The 15,991-nt window shown below is 40.7% G+C and overlaps 1 protein-coding gene across 1 annotated transcript in view; it reads left to right on the forward strand.

Annotated features, from left to right (window-relative positions):
• The window catches only part of LOC134671371 (uncharacterized), a 305,131-nt gene that overhangs the window by 204,229 nt on the left and 84,911 nt on the right, over nt 1-15,991 (forward strand). The window lies entirely within an intron of this gene.

Below are 15,991 nucleotides of genomic sequence, written 5' to 3' on the forward strand. Positions count from 1 at the left end.
GTAGAGCGTAGGCACTAGATCGGGTGCTATCCCGCGCTCCGCCGTAGATACTCGTCGAAATGAACTCTCGCAGCGACTATGTCCTGGCATTAGGACTGAAATACAAAGCACACAGTATAGTAAACTCCTTTCCGAGCGTACCTACTCAGTTTTATTTTACTTGATGTGATTCACTTACTTCAATACAAAACTCACTAACCAACCAAACCAGCCATGGTAATTCACTAATTTATAAAGGCCATACTCGTAGCAATGCGTTTTCACACTATGTAACGAATCGTTCGAAGACGTTGGTCTCATTAGGCTAGTCAAGTATTTAGTGCTTCAGTAGCTTCGTTGTTTGTACCTACATTCTTACCTACAGCCCACTCAAAGCTTCTGTCATTAGTGCCGTGCGACCATCAGGCTCTCTTAAAGGGGCCCACAGTTTACCAGTTCGCCGGACGATATCAGCCTGTCAGTTAATCGCCAAAGGTTCCGAACAACTGATAGGCTGATCTCGTTCGGCCAACTGGTAATCTGTGAGCTTTAAGACTTTTTTCATACCTAGTCTAAAGGTCAACCCCGGCAAAAAGTCCTTAACCGATTCGTTGCGTGTTCCATTTTCGAAAACTTTTGGCTTTGGCGCGGAACAATCATTTCATGACACGGCACCCGTGCCATGCGCCACACGTAAAAAACATTGATGACACGGCAGGCGGGTCAAGAGCAACGAATCGGTTAATCGACAACATAAGAAGACTTACTTGGATATTGAGGCAAGCACTTGATGTAAGCAACATTCATCAGGTAGGAGTCGTGCATGAACAAACTTCTCAGTAGGCCGTCGACGACTTCGCGTCCGCAGAGCTTGCTCCAACAAAGGAGATGGACGAAAAGGCTATTCCGAGCAGTCATTTGTTTCATTCTGGGAATATACGTTAAAATGTTCGGAGGTGAATAGGCGGGTCCATACTGACATACTTACAGAAAACAATTGTCACACGTAGCAGCATGATCTGTGCAAACGTGCCGAATGTACCTATTGCGCGTTCACATCGCCTCAGGACCAACCAGTTAAGGGGCCCACTCATTAACAGTCCGCCGAACGGTATCTGCCTATCAGTTAGAACAAAATTTTGACAGTTCCTAACAACTGACAGGCCAATACCTGCCGGCTGACTGTTAATCAGTGGGCCCCTTTATATACCTATAGATCCGCCTGGGCGGCGCCAGCCCGAAGCAAGATGAACGGCCCAATACTTATAAGATGCCACAGCGATTACGATACCGATCCGCAGTGTCAAAAGTGACCTTTTTGGTTGAAGAAATGTCACTTTTGACACTGACAGATCGGTATCGTATGTGTATCGTTGATATCAGAGGGCCTACCGCGAGCCACGTCGAACGTGTTTCCTCTCTGTTGCACTTGTAAATTTGTTAGCAGGGACAGGGAGCTTAATACATGCATATCAAATTGCAGCTTTCTAGCACCAACGATCACGGAGCAAAGACGGACTGACGGACAAGGCGAAACTATAAAGCCAAGCGCGCACCACGATTTTTTGTCGCGCGATAATTTAGTCGCAGAAATGTAACGTATGGGTTTATATGGCGGTGCGCGCATATGCGACAAAAAAATCGCAGCGATTTTAAAATTGTGATTTGTTACATTTTTCCGCGACAGCGCGCGACGCGATTGTCGCAAAGTGAATTGCAGCATACGAAGCTGTATGGCCCCGCGCGCACTGCGATAATAAAATCGCAGCCGGGACCTCAGTCGGCATTTCGCTCTCCAAGCGTCAACATATCGGAACCTGCTTCTCCAATGGAGTTACAAGATGAGACGCTAGATGTTGACCGTTTAATTATAGAAATAGAAGGAGATCACCTTTGTGGTATAAATACTCAGTCATACAGCGATTGCATATTGTTTCACGACAAGCGACTGGTACGACATCCATGTCGAGAATTAACAAATCGTCGACTTTTTCATCGCAGTGCGCGCACTGAATTTTCTGCGATAAATTACAGCGCGATTCTAAAATCGTGTCGCAAAAATTAAAATCGTGGTGCGCGCTTGGCGTAAGGGTTCCTACTTGACTATTACGGAACCTTTAAAAGATTTACCTGTATTTATTCCAGATATAGTGTTCCCACGCAGATGGGTGGACTGAGGGTAGTAAAGGATGGTCTTTTGCGGCCAGAAACCCGACGATTGCGTTTTTGTCATCGAGGTGAACAATTGATATCGTGGAGGACTCTCTGAAATAAGTAACAAAATTTGAAATAAGTAACAGTTTACCAAAAAAGTTACGAAAAGACATACAAGTATCGTGTCAGTATCTCGCGCACCAGTAGGTTTCTAACTTTTTTTATTAAAGAGACAGGTATAGCGCTATAGGCGCTCAAGTTAATATTGCGTAGGTATTGCTGTGCCCCTATTGGGCTAAGCGTATGCTGAGATTGCTGAGACCATTCTACCGCATGGCTGCGTAGTGCGTCCCTTGGAGTGGCCGGCGTTGGCTCATCGTGTAGAGCCATAAGCCGCGCGTGGCGCTGACGCCACCTAGCGGCCATATCTGTCCATCGTAACAGACGCGTTTTGTTAGAGAGTGAGTCTTCTGCACCTATATAGTACTATTATTTATTCTGTGGCTACGCTAGCTGCATCCCAAGGTCGTTCCATACCTACTTCACAAAATATGCTCCGCGCTGCACTGCGTGAACTGCGGCGCCTGCGTCTCAGAGGGCCTACCGCGAACCACGTTGAACGTGTTGCCTCCCTGTCACACTTACGTACATTAGAAGTGCGACAGAGAAGCAACACGTCGAACGTGGTTCGCGGTAGGTCCTCAGCATACGCTTATATAGGTGCGCGCAGGCAAATGAACCACACCTGCCTGTGCCTTCCTAGGTTGGCACGTTTCCACGTTCCATAAATCCAGCAAAACGAAGGTGAATTACTTACATAAGAACAATTATATCAAACACTTGACGTATGCGGAAATTCTTCGCCATAGATTCGGTGCAGAGCTCAAATATGTCCGACGCATCCTGCAGGTTAGCGAGCCGGAGTTTGCCAAGCACCGGGGGCGGAGAAGCAAACTTGGCCATTTCCTTTGATTCTTTTAATTGACAAGTTATGAAAGATGATTTGACATTCTAGTTTTTTTTTTCTTATAAGAAGTATAGTTACCTACTTGATGGTATTATATCTGTCCAATTTCTTGGTCATTGTGTCTCACTCTCTAATTAAGCAAAATGTGAGACGCAAATACACATTGGACCAAGAAAATGGACAGGTGGTATACCACCCTAACCCGCGCATGATTAGGTTTAGTCAGATTAGATTTATAGAACTTTACGGGCCTGATTTAGTTAAATTATGTTTTATCCCTTTCTTACAAATACATAAGTCAAAATGACAGATAAAGACAAGCGATTAACTAATTCAAGCCAGTAACGCGTTTATGAATAACGCCATAAGAACGCGCACTAGTGCGATAAATTAACACATTACGTGATACGTAATATGTAGAAAATTTAAAGGACCGTATTCACTATTACTTTAAAACGTTTTACGATACATGTGCGAATAGGTAATTTGCGCCACTCGTTGCGAATTTCCTACTTTTCGCACTTGTATCGTAATGGGCGATGCTGTTGAAACGGACTTGCGCGATCTCCATGCCGATAACTGGCGGGTGTGGTACTATACAGCACGTCCACGGATGATTTTATTATTTCTTTTGCGGTACATATTCATGAAAAGAAATGTACTTTTTTGCTATTGGCCATCCTTTACACTCGTAAAGGATGGCCAATAGCAAAAAAGTACATTTAAGTACATCCGAATCCGAAGGTCCCCTTTTTTAGTCATTCGTAAATAACTCTATTTACGAATGACTAAAAAAGGGGACCTCCGGATTCGGATTCAATTATAATAAACGGACTCCCAAGGTCGTCCGTTTCATACGAATCCTCAGCCTGCAAGTAGCTACTTCCGAGCCTCGTCAATAATGTACTAATATTGGCTCGGCTGGATTGTCATTTGCTGGCTTCGTACGTAACTATAAAATTAAATGAACTTCCTTGATTCCCTGATCCAACAATGTAATGCCACTTTTTTCTTCCTAAGTCTTTATATAAGTAGGTATAGATAGCTTATTATAGTTATTATTCCTAGAATCGAACTTTGTTTGTTTTACCTTCTTACATAATTCGTTATTATATAATTTAGTTAAATTTAGAAAGATAACGTCGCTCTTGATAAAAACAACGCGTAAAGCTACGAATTTGTCATTGTAACATTTTAATTAGTATACACAAAACGTAGTTAAACCTGAGTTAAACATATAGTGATTTACAATGGAAACTAAAAACGTTTTTGAAAATCGAGTGAAAAGTGTATTCCACAGTAAAGGTTTTTCGGAAATGTCTATCCAATATGCGACAGGCCCTGCAAAAGGCGAGGGGATCAGTGGCAATATATCTCACGCCAAAATCTGCGCAGTCAAAGAGAGAGTCCGACAAGAGCTCGACGTCGTAATCAAGCATGCTCCCAATGACTTAACATACCGAAAGACCATGCCAATAAGAAACTTGTTCCTGAGAGAAATAAATTATTACCACAAAATCGCCCCTGTATATGAGAAACTACAGGATCAGATCAATGTACCGCACAAGATCAGGTGCTTCTTCCCAAAATATTATGGCTCGTGTGACAACTTTCAAGAGGAATTTATCATACTTGGAGACCTTACCAAAAAAGGGTTCCGCGTCTCGCCGCTACAGATTTTAGATTATGATCATGCTGCAATCATTGTGCGAAACATAGCGAAACTTCACGGTTTATCTTTTATCTACGAAGAACGCGATCCGAAAACATTTAGAGAGATAGCGGACGAGTTTATTGATATTTCGCTGCTAGAGTCTGTGCGGAAAGAGAAGAGTCGTGGCAGAAACGGGAACTAACATTTTAAATTTTATATGGCAATCAAACCTTTGACACCTGTCTTGTAAAAAGTAAACAAACTTCTGTCAATGTATATTTTTATTAACAAAAACCGCAAGTTTTATGTATAAAATATTTTCAAAACACGATAAAACCGTACATAAAACCACAAGGAAAATTATATTTAACATTGTTCGGTTTTGTCAGCGGGAAGAAAACGGCTAAAAGCCGACTATCGCCTTACAAAAAGTCGCGGTACGTGTTTCCGCTATTCGCGGGTATTGATGTTGTATTTAATATTAAATAATTACCTATTTAATAAGCCCCCTAAGTAACTTGTCTCCGGTACATAATCGGTAAGTATATATTCATTCAAAATATATTAATTTTCATAAATATGCAGGTCATTCATGATCTTTAAAATAACTGACAAATAGTCTTGATACTTGCCATTTTATGCATATTTATATGTAATTTCTTTTTCAGGATTGTGTAAAAGTACCTACGGTATCTCGAATAAAAGACCGCTAAGTAGGTGATATGCAAGAATTCGTAATCTACGTGCCGGATTCAAGCACATCCAGTTCAGATGAAGATAGTTCTATGAGTGTCCCTGGTTGTTTTGAAGCTAGCTCAAACATAAGTGACATTGAATATTTTAATTCAGACTTCGATTACAAGGAATGAAACTTTTTCTAATAAAAGATTTCTTTATTTGTAAGTTCGTTTACTAGGTTCTGAATAAAACTTTTTCTAATAAAATATTTCTTTATTTGTAGGTTATGTTAGTTACGTTAGTAATTTAGCAGTGACTTTTCGTATCGTGATTGACGGCGTAATATCGTGAGATGAGAGAACCGGACATATCCCAATAAGGCCTACCTACTTATGCACTATTTTTATTAATATTCATATTTATTATTAATAATGTACATGTCGGAGCGTGACTCCAGAAGGACGTATTGCAGCGTTACAGTTCATAGTTAAAGACGCCTGTATAAAGTCGATTAGCAATGTTTGGCTACGTATTACTGTGTTGTAACGAAATTCATAATGTTGCGTAGAGAGTAACGCCATCTATTGGCGTGTTGTTGAACTAAGATGACAGGTAGAAGGCTTTGGAACGTCAAGAGGGTTCTCTTGGGTGAAGGTAGGCACGAGTTGGTAGTTTTGTCGTTATGTTGGTGGACCGGTCGAGCAGGTGTGCCTGCTTGACTTAAAAGGCGGGAGCGGTGAGGCTCCGTAATCAGACTTAATCGGACCGCGCTAGAGATCGGACGTTAGCCAACCTCGTGCCTAATTCGCCACGTTCTTGAAGGCTTATACCTGAAGGATTATTCTGAAAGCTTATAGAATCCAACGTTCTTTAACCATTTAGCTAAGTGTTTTATTCCAAGTGTTATTTTGATTTCTTACGTGTGATTAGAAGCTTACCTTTGTAAAATGAAGAGAAGAAGTGTTGTTTTGAAAAGATGTGTCCCGCCGAGTTTGTTGCCGGTCCCATATTGGGATACCCTTCTCCAATTGAGAAGGAATTAAATCTTCTCGGGTCAGAGGTGTACGGTTGGAGCCGGCCTAGCTTGATTTGAATAAAGACTTGAACGATTTTATGTGATCCTTTTATTTGAGTGCAATCCAAATACATCCCAATAGCGACTAGACATTTTAGTAGGCACTAGTATGGTTAACAAGTCCGAAAGTTTATGCACTGGTAGCATACTGAGTTAGCTGTGAAGTAATACATTGAGATACTACGCCCACCCGCCATCCTGTGTACAAACCCATGCTGACTGCTGCTGCTCATCCGTCATCAGAAGTGGGATTCGAACCCACGCCCACAAAGACGGATGAGCAGCAGCAGTCAGCATGGGTTTGTACACAGGATGGCGGGTGGGCGTAGTATCTCAATGTATTACTTCACAGCTAACTCAGTATGCTACCAGTGCATAAACTTTCGGACTTGTTAACCATACTAGTGCCTACTAAAATGTCTAGTCGCTATTGGGATGTATTTGGATTGCACTCAAATAAAAGGATCACATAAAATCGTTCAAGTCTTTATTCAAATCAAGCTAGGCCGGCTCCAACCGTACACCTCTGACCCGAGAAGATTTAATTCCTTCTCAATTGGAGAAGGGTATCCCAATATGGGACCGGCAACAAACTCGGCGGGACACATCTTTTCAAAACAACACTTCTTCTCTTCATTTTACAAAGGTAAGCTTCTAATCACACGTAAGAAATCAAAATAACACTTGGAATAAAACACTTAGCTAAATGGTTAAAGAACGTTGGATTCTATAAGCTTTCAGAATAATCCTTCAGGTATAAGCCTTCAAGAACGTGGCGAATTAGGCACGAGGTTGGCTAACGTCCGATCTCTAGCGCGGTCCGATTAAGTCTGATTACGGAGCCTCACCGCTCCCGCCTTTTAAGTCAAGCAGGCACACCTGCTCGACCGGTCCACCAACATAACGACAAAACTACCAACTCGTGCCTACCTTCACCCAAGAGAACCCTCTTGACGTTCCAAAGCCTTCTACCTGTCATCTTAGTTCAACAACACGCCAATAGATGGCGTTACTCTCTACGCAACATTATGAATTTCGTTACAACACAGTAATACGTAGCCAAACATTGCTAATCGACTTTATACAGGCGTCTTTAACTATGAACTGTAACGCTGCAATACGTCCTTCTGGAGTCACGCTCCGACACGGCCATCCTGCGGTACACACGTCCTCGTGTGTGGGTGTGTGCATTTGCTTCTGAAACAAGATACACGGCACAGTATCACATCGCTCGGTCACTCCTGACCAACAATTTGGGTCTCATTCATCATCGAATAAAATCAATGATCACATGTGATTCTTATTGCTCGGCTAACCTGACCAATTATACGGTCGGGGTAGATAAAACAAAAACAGGGTCACCAAAGACAGTCTTTCAATCAATCTAGATCTAATGATCGCAACAGCAATGGTACAAATGTACTGTGTCTAAATTACACTCGTTAAGTCTATAAAGCTCACAATGACCACCATCATCATGAACTCATGTTCGGACCACCATCCGGTCATCTCGCAATGCTACACTCACAATGACCACCATCATCATGAATGCATGACCGGACCACCATCCAATCATCTCACAATGCTACACTCACAATGACCACCATCATCATGAATGCACGACCGGACCACGGTTCGAACATTTCGCAATGCTACATTCACAACGACCACCATCATCATGAATGCATGACCAGACCACCATCTGGTCATCTCGCAATGCTACACTTAGCAACACCAGCCGATGACACAGACCAAACGCACGCCACCACGGGTGGCCGCACAGCAACGGAAAAGAACATAAAAATCTACTTCCGGTGTTTTACGCCTACGTCTACGCTTGGTAAGCGTAATCTGACTGACTGTAATTGAGCATTATGAACTGCACGATCACACATTTTAACCATTACAACTACAATAGACAGTAACTTCGCTCGGTTATTCTGACCGTGCGCACTTGAGACCTTGTGACAATGTGTATTGAAACTCACAACTCCAAATGATCGCATTTAATCTCTATTCAAATGGTATACCAACTATACCATACACATTAAATTTCAACATCCATTGTCACAAAATTATCTTAAATCAACATCAAATAGCGCCGCACCAACGGCTCATCTTACTTTCGCTTTCTACTTTAGCTTTAAACAGAAACTCGCTCAAGAGTTCCAATCTGAAGTAAAACAACTCAAAATAACCCCAACGAAATGTGAACTGCTCACCAGATAATAAAGTATGATGCACGTGTCCAAGTCAAAGGTCGTGGTGGTGAAGACCAACCCAACACGAAGGCTGACGCTTTCCGCCTTGCAGTTGCCGTTACTGTGGCTGATGGCGAGATGCACGATGTGGTTTATCGTAGCTGGCTGTTACTGAAATCATCATTTGCACGGTATCAGTTCTATCATGTATGCAGCTTAAACTCCAAGGTTTGTGAAATGCCCTAGTAGCGCACACAAAAGGCATGTTACCAATGGATACAGGACTTTAAAAAACTCAGAATATGATTTAAACTTCAATGAGTGTGTTTTATTTTACTCTATGAACAAACACGTGTTCCTAAAATGAGTAAAAAGGTAAAAGGGCCAATACGAAAAGTGACAGCTAATTAGTTACGTTCGACTGTTATGCTTCGCCATTACACTCAAAATAAAAATCACTAATAAACAATTAGAACGAAACCTGTCCTTTTATTTCCAAATCTCCATCACAGACGATACTGCACAGCTGCTTCTGTGTTACAGGCGTGATGGCATCTGTAAGTTGTCTCTGCTCAGGTTGCAGCACACTGTAACATAAATTTTCACATGCGTAGCTCATGTTTTCAAAGTAAGCACGATTTGTTATCTATCACGGCATTACGGGCAATTACTTGTCGCAGCTTATTAATTACAAAACGATACAAAGGGTGTCATAATTCTTAATAGGAACATTTTGTGCCAGTTCATTTCTATTTTCATTAAAAATCCATTTTTGAGGGTAGATTCACAAGTGAGCGATGAAAAATATCACGTCGTGATAGCCGGCAGTTGTAATTAACAATATGGATTTCACAACAAAATAACTCAAGATCACTTTGATTTAAATGGATTATAAAAATCAATTATAAAGAAACGTGGCGTTACCAGAGATGACGTCACGTCATGACTGCCATGATTAGACTGTCTCAATCATAATTCACAATTTCACAATAATTCACATCAAATAACATAATGAACTGCACTCACCTTTCAATTAAGGTTAGACACGTGAGCTTACCATTACCACGTGTCTCGATGTAGGATAGCCAAACATTACCAAAAACACACTGGAAATACACCGCACTCCTACGTGGCTGTGTAAGCAATACATGAGACTCGGCATCCCACTTCTGATGACGGAGGAGCAGCAGCAGTCAGCATGGGTTTGTACACAGGATGGCGGGTGGGCGTAGTATCTCAATGTATTACTTCACAGCTAACTCAGTATGCTACCAGTGCATAAACTTTCGGACTTGTTAACCATACTAGTGCCTACTAAAATGTCTAGTCGCTATTGGGATGTATTTGGATTGCACTCAAATAAAAGGATCACATAAAATCGTTCAAGTCTTTATTCAAATCAAGCTAGGCCGGCTCCAACCGTACACCTCTGACCCGAGAAGATTTAATTCCTTCTCAATTGGAGAAGGGTATCCCAATATGGGACCGGCAACAAACTCGGCGGGACACATCTTTTCAAAACAACACTTCTTCTCTTCATTTTACAAAGGTAAGCTTCTAATCACACGTAAGAAATCAAAATAACACTTGGAATAAAACACTTAGCTAAATGGTTAAAGAACGTTGGATTCTATAAGCTTTCAGAATAATCCTTCAGGTATAAGCCTTCAAGAACGTGGCGAATTAGGCACGAGGTTGGCTAACGTCCGATCTCTAGCGCGGTCCGATTAAGTCTGATTACGGAGCCTCACCGCTCCCGCCTTTTAAGTCAAGCAGGCACACCTGCTCGACCGGTCCACCAACATAACGACAAAACTACCAACTCGTGCCTACCTTCACCCAAGAGAACCCTCTTGACGTTCCAAAGCCTTCTACCTGTCATCTTAGTTCAACAACACGCCAATAGATGGCGTTACTCTCTACGCAACATTATGAATTTCGTTACAACACAGTAATACGTAGCCAAACATTGCTAATCGACTTTATACAGGCGTCTTTAACTATGAACTGTAACGCTGCAATACGTCCTTCTGGAGTCACGCTCCGACATACACATACATTACAAGTCAAGTTTACAATGGGTGAAATATATCCCAGATAAAATTACAGTTCTATTGCCCAATTTCTACCCTATCTACCCGGTTTAAATAACTGTTGGAATGCACAGATTAGGCAGTACATTAATGAGACTCTATCTTGTTTGGTACTTAAATTACAGTTGTATTGGGCAGATTCTTAACTAGTTTTAGCAGTTTTGTCAATCGCAGTCACTTTTTAGTATCTGAGACATAAAAACAAGTGTGTTTTAAAAAGAAAACTAGTGCCTGCGCTAAATCAGAGGATTGAGTTGACGAGCCGACACCACCACCAGGCTCCGTTTAGTAAGCCGTGGTAAAAAACCGGAACAAAAGGGATTCAAGTATCATGACCTTTAGTGTCGTACTATAATCACGTGACGAGTGTTGTCAGCATAGCAAAAACCATAAAATAGCACTGGCGCGCCCTCAAATCCCACGACTCTTCTCTTTCCGCACAGACTCTACCTAAAGGAGAATATGATGAAAAATGTATATGTCAACATGGAGAGAAAGCTATGAAACAATTCACAGATGCAATAACAGACGTGTCATTGAGAAAGCGATTTCAGGTAGCAGTCGGGACGGATGCGACAGTAAAATTGAAGGAAGTGACAAAAACTGGTAAAGTTAAGACCATACTACACGTTGACAACTGGCTTAACAACCACATGTTTAGATATGAGGTTAGTTTTAAATCAACGTATAACGGTGTATGAAGAAATATTATTATTGTTTACTGTAGGTATGTCTAACAATACCTATGACGAACGTCTTAAGGATGACTCACGTTAAACCGGGTCGTGCCCGGGCCGGACCTTCCTTTAGACCTTACCTAAAAAGAAGTGCAAGATTAAACAGATTTAAATGCACAATACAGAAGTCATCACTATACCACTCATCGATCACTCACTTATCACTCACATCACTCAACATTTATAATCGCAAAATGCTACTCGTAGGCAGTTGACAGTAACACCGCAGCCAACTTACCAGTCTTCTGCTGAGGACTTATGGGTCACTTTAACACTTAATGACGGTAACAAACATTCGGTCAAACTTCATATTTGTGTATTATACCTGTGTAAGCAATCTCAGGGCCACTCTTTCTCGCAGCAGTTATCCAATTTTTTGGGCCGTTTAGGTGATAACATTTTAAGTAATCCTAACGATAAGTTTTTAGTAGTCGGTGACTTCAACATGAGTAATATTTTATGGACGCCCCGGGATTCCTCGTTAGTTCCGTCTAATTACGTAAGTATAGTGATGAATGCAGTTTAGTAGATGATTTGTTTACACACGGTCTTTGCCAGTATAATGACGTCTTAAATAATTTCGGGAAGCTGTTGGATCTCGTTCTATCGAACGATGTTGTAAGTGTGTGCGAATGTCTGAATCCATTGGTACCGATTGACCCGTACCACAAAGCTTTAGTAATTGAGGTTAATTTCACTTTTATTGACTTGTTGCGATCCGACTCTCGCGTGAAATATTTTTATAACAAGGGTGACTACGCGTCCATAAATAGTGAATTTTCATCCATAAACTGGGAGGCGGAGTTTTCTACGCGTTCGTTAGTTAATTCTCTCAATTTCTTTTACGAAAACTATGAACGACTGAGGCACAAATTTGTTCCAAGTAAAAAAATTAAAGTTGATTCGTTTCCATCGTGGTTCTCACGTCCTTTGAAATATGCTATTAAGGAAAAATTTAAATATTTGAAAAAATATAAAAAATATAGGAATAAATCTGATTTGGTATCGTTTACTGTACAGCGGGACAGAGTACGAAGGCTGGAGCAACAGTGTTTTACTAATTATATTTGTAATGTCGAGAGTAATATATGTAAAAACCCTAAACATTTCTGGTCATTTGTCAAATCGCGGTCTAAATCACATGGCATACCAAATAGTTTAAATTATGATGGTGACTTAGTTAACACTGGACCAGATATATGCAGGGCTTTCTCAGATTATTTCTTATCGTCTTTTTCAACATCAAATTCCAATAACACTGTTCCTAATCCTAGTAATGTTGTTAATTCTACAGCTATCTTGACGCGTATTGGTGTAAGCTCTGGTATAGTCAGAAACATGCTACTTAAACTAGACCCGTCTAAGTCAGCTGGCCCCGATGATCTACCTGCCCAGTTCCTGATAAATTGTGCTGATAGCTTATTTCCTTGTTATTTAAGCGCTCACTCGCAGAGGGTATTGTCCCGCCATTGTGGAAGTCGGCCTTCATCACACCAGTACATAAAAAAGGACCTAAAACTGACATCAAAAATTATAGACCTATTTCCAAATTATGTATACTATCGAAAGTTTTAGAAAAAATTGTATATAACCAAGTCTATTCTTCCTTGAAAAGTTCTTTTAGCCCGAACCAACATGGCTTTTTGCAGCGCAGATCGACAGTATCCAACCTTGTCCTTCTCAATGAGTGTTACTGGTGCGATGGATAATGGCACCCAGGTTGATGTCATTTACACGGATTACAGCAAGGCTTTTGATCGTATTGACCATGCCTATCCTGATATCCAAGTTGTATGACATCGGAATCTGTGGCGACTTACTGAGATGGTTCTCTTCTTATATCGACAATAGGTCCCAGGCAGTTGTGCTGAATAATTACATCTCAGGGTGGGTGACTATTCCTAGTGGCGTCCCCCAGGGTTCACTGCTCGGACCACTGCTTTTTAACATTTTTATTAACGACATCAGTAAGTGCTTCATACATTCTAAACTACTCTGTTTTGCTGATGACATGAAGATCTTTGGGAAAGTGAATACGACCTATGACTCACTGCTGATTCAATCTGACCTCACGCGACTCGACGAATATTGTTTAAATAATAAATTAGATTTGAATCCATCGAAATGTTCCTTCCTGACATTTTCGCGTAGACATAACATAATTCCTACCACATATAAACTCAAAGGCCAATTATTGAATAAGGTCCAATCTATGAGAGATTTGGGAGTGGTACATGATTTTAAACTTCTATTTGATACTCATATTGACGGTATTGTAAGTAGTGCCCTGAAAACGCTAGGCTTTATAATGCGCAGTTCCATTTATTTTACTCAGGCTAAAACACTTAAAATCTTGTTTTGCTCTCTAGTTCGAAGTAAACTTGAATACGCATCCCAAATCTGGAACCCCTGCTATAATACGTACATAGATAGGATAGAACGTGTGCAGAAAAAGTTTCTAAAGTATTTGAGCCATAAACTTAAGTGCCCCTCTAATCGAACTGATTACTTAGTTACTTGTAGGAAACAGCATCTGGTACCATTATTCGAACGACGTGAAATTGCTGATGTTATATTCCTCCTTAAAATCATAACTGGTGAAATAGATTGCCCGGAATTGCTCCAGCAGATCTCATTCGTAACCCCTTCTCGGTTAAAGACACTTTCCTCCTATCTCATTAAAGCGAACATCATCCAACTACAGACGTAATAGTTTTCTTAACCGTGCGAGCCGTAATTTGAATAAGCTAACGAAAGAGCTTGACATTGATATATTTAATTGCGACATTCCCTCCGTGAGGCGTAAATTGACGGAAATGTGTTTCAATTAGGCACTTTTTATTTATCTCGTAAGTGAGTGCTTTGTATATGTAGTATCTAAGTTATAACATAACACTTTATTTTGTTCTTAGTTTTTCAGTTTTTTTTTTTCTTTGTTTTTACACTATTTAATTGGTGTCCTGTCACCGGTAGTAGGCTTTGATTATGTAAGCGAATGTTGTTAGTTTTGGTTTGAGTCTTATCTCTTTCATGTGTGCGATGTGTGTGTGTGTGTGTGTGTGTGTGTGTGTGTGTGTGTGATGCGTGTTACTTAAGTATATGTTTTACTACATATCTATTTGCGAGTTCCTGTAATTGGCTCTATATATCTATTTATGATTCCATTGTCATTTAGTTAGCTGTTGGATCTCCTTATGTAAATAAATAAATAAAAAAAATAAAAAAATAAATAGGTACTTTTTGCAGGACGGCAAGCCAACCGAAGGGATGCCCATGGACTTCCAGTGGTCTATGTACGCTTCGATCGGCTTCGATTACATGTATTTGTACTCCTTCGCAGTTTCCAAGGATCTCAGACGAAATCAATTTTACCAACTGCTTGACAGATACTACGCGGAGCTCAAAAGTTTTGTTGCCGTTTGTGGGTATGATGTTGAGAAATTTTGTTCTTACGAACAGCTTAAAGATGAGATCAAGAGTCAGGCCCTGGTAAGTTGCCTCACGTTCATGCTATCAAACCCTTTGTTCAAAAATCAAGGGTTAACTCTTCCAGAATTGCTCCTCTCCCCTTTAGCATACGCTGCGACTGAAGAGTATAAAAGTTTTGTGAACGCCATAGTCACTGCTTGGGCCAATTTAGGTTTCATTTAGCATTCATTGTTCAATTTGTTTTCGAATGTTGATAAATGATAACATTATTGACACTTTAATGTATTCTAACTTAAAACTGTTGAAACCACTGGAACTAACATATCAATTTTATCAATCAAACCTTTGACACAATATCAAACTGCACAACGGGACTTAATCGCGTATTTAAGTTTTAAGATTTACCTCCGACGTTTCGAGGACGGCGTTGTCCCCGTGGTCTCGGAGAAGACTGGCTCAAGTTGACATCAACATCTTCTAGCCGCGCGAGTTTTTCGAACTACCCGCACTTGGTCTTGTTTATCAGTTTGAACGTTTTGCGCACTAGGGATGTCACTCTGTCGACACACAACACTAACGATATTCGATTTATCGACTGTCGATATTCGTTTCCGCTTACATTTACTAATGACTGGATTCCATGTGGATGAGATCTTAAAACCCTCGTCCCGATTAAAATTGCAATGTTTTTTGATTTCAATGGCTTCCCGCACTTTAAATAAACCTAATCAAATCTACCTTTCTAATCTATCCTTTAGGTAAATCTTAAAACTTAAATACGTGATTAAGTCCCGTTGTGCAGTTTGATAATGTTTAATAATCGTGAAAGTTTAAATCAGTGCTTTGACACAATGTCTTGTAATAGTAGATTGTTAACCAAGGGATGAAGATGAAGGCACTCATTTCTGCCGAGGTAGTTTACCTTAGCTCGAACCACTCTAACGCAATGAGAGCGCTAATAGTCAAGAGGCTGAAATGATGCCTTTCACCCGAGTTAAACACTCTACTTTTCATTTCGAATACG

The sequence above is a fragment of the Cydia fagiglandana genome, chromosome 15 (genome assembly GCF_963556715.1).
Source record: "Cydia fagiglandana chromosome 15, ilCydFagi1.1, whole genome shotgun sequence".
NCBI lineage: Eukaryota > Metazoa > Arthropoda > Insecta > Lepidoptera > Tortricidae > Cydia > Cydia fagiglandana.